Source organism: Propithecus coquereli, unplaced genomic scaffold, assembly GCF_000956105.1.
Source record: "Propithecus coquereli isolate 6110/MARCELLA unplaced genomic scaffold, Pcoq_1.0 Scaffold255, whole genome shotgun sequence".
Lineage (NCBI taxonomy): Eukaryota > Metazoa > Chordata > Mammalia > Primates > Indriidae > Propithecus > Propithecus coquereli.
Window position 1 is genome coordinate 927,133 of NW_012148119.1, and position 1,674 is coordinate 928,806.

General features: G+C 43.6%; 1 pseudogene across 1 annotated transcript in view; it reads left to right on the forward strand.

Annotated features, from left to right (window-relative positions):
• LOC105812565 overlaps positions 1–1,115 on the forward strand; it is a 3,462-nt pseudogene extending 2,347 nt beyond the window's left edge. Inside the window, exon 2 of the transcript XR_001137616.1 lies at positions 1,053–1,115. The product of XR_001137616.1 is annotated as a geranylgeranyl transferase type-2 subunit beta pseudogene (transcript). The remainder of the gene's footprint in view (positions 1–1,052) is intronic.
• The last annotated feature ends 559 nt before the right edge of the window (positions 1,116–1,674 follow it).

Sequence of the window (1,674 nt, forward strand, 5' to 3'; positions counted from 1 at the left end):
AAAAAAAAAAAAAAAAAGAAAAAAAAGTAAAAACAAATGGGGAACAGTTTGGGATTTAGTATTTTGTTTTTGAGTTATAGTAAAAACATTGCAACAGTCAGAGTCAGATGACAAGGAAGGAATGTAATGTATTTAGCACAACACTATTCTTTGCTACAATAACGCTGCAGGGAAGCATCGGCATGGAACACTGAGATGGCTTGTGGCTTTGACTTATCTTGATGTTGGATTTTGATAACTCTCCCTATCAGAAACTTTGGCTTTAGTAAGTAATTTCTTACAAAATGTTAGTGACTTTTGATTAGCTCCAGTCCCAAGTCTCCTAGACATCTATTATGAAAAACTTTGGTAAATGTTGATTGATTTTGCAAGAAGTGAAAAGTTAGGAGGCACAGAGCTGCCCAGTGACCTAGATAACACTTTGTAGCCCATTCTGATGCTATGATTTCACAATCTGTGGTAACAGTGATGAGGATGATTTCTGTTCTTTTCAACTCCCAAAACCCATTGCAGAACACATTCTGAAATTTACCTAATGATGGAAGTTAAAGTTTGATTAAATTGGGAATTATGAAATAGTGGTTAGAGGAAATGCAGCCTAGTCAGATAAAGAATAAATCTGAAGTGAAAGTCTATTGTCTTCCTCAAAAGGAGGCCTAGGTTTATGGTTATAGTCTTACTCCAGAAGTATCTGTACTGTCAGGTCTTTATGTTTTTCTAATGCCTAGTTGGTAGTTGGTACCACAAAGTAAGAGTTAGAAATTCTTGAACAAGAAGTTCATAGGAAACAGCTCAATGATTTAATTTTTTTCAGTCATAGTGTCTTGAATTTAGGTTGGCAAAATTTATGTGAACAAGGAAGAAAATAACGTTAATTTAACAAACATAAGGGTGCCTACTGTGTCCCTGTGGGGATGAAGGGAGGATGCAAATATGAATTAGAGGAGGGAGTTGAAAAATGGTGGGTTAGGGGTGACCTCCTGGCTCTCTGATCCCAGAGTAGGAGGTGAAGAATGCCGACAGCTACACATGAGTGTATCTCTCTCCCACAGGAACAGCATCATGAATCTGCAGAGAAGCAGCGCGAGACAAGCAGCGCTGGAAAAAAAAAATGAATTGGAGAATCCACCGCAAAGTCTGGAGAGTGCGAGATATACAATAGGGAATAGAGCGTGTGACGGCTGTGCCTGTCAGCTGGCTGGGGCAGTGTGATCTGACCCACAGGAGGACTACTCTTCCTCCACCAACCTCCACACCCACGCAGGCAGGGAAGTGCCTGAAGTCAGTGCGAAGTTGTAGCACAGGACAACAGGCTGTGTGGAGTACAGACAGGAGCAGGAAACATTTTGAACTCTCCAGTGTGCTGTGCTGGGTCCGCCATGGGTAGGGGAGGGACTGGTCCAAGTGAACACTTCCTGGTCCTGCAGGAGGGAGCTTGGAGACAGGCTTCTCACTTCTGGAGGCCACCAGGACCAGAGCAAGGGAGGTGAACACCATAAAGGAGGCTCTGCCCTTGGAAATCGCCACAGATTCGGCTGGCACAGGGTGGGACAGAGTACAGATCCCTCCCACTGAACAGTCATGAGTCAGTGTGTTATGGAAGCAGTGGGCTTAGCAGTTGGCTCTTAGAGATAGCCTGTTAAATCCAGCACCTGCTGCCCGCCGAGCAGTCAC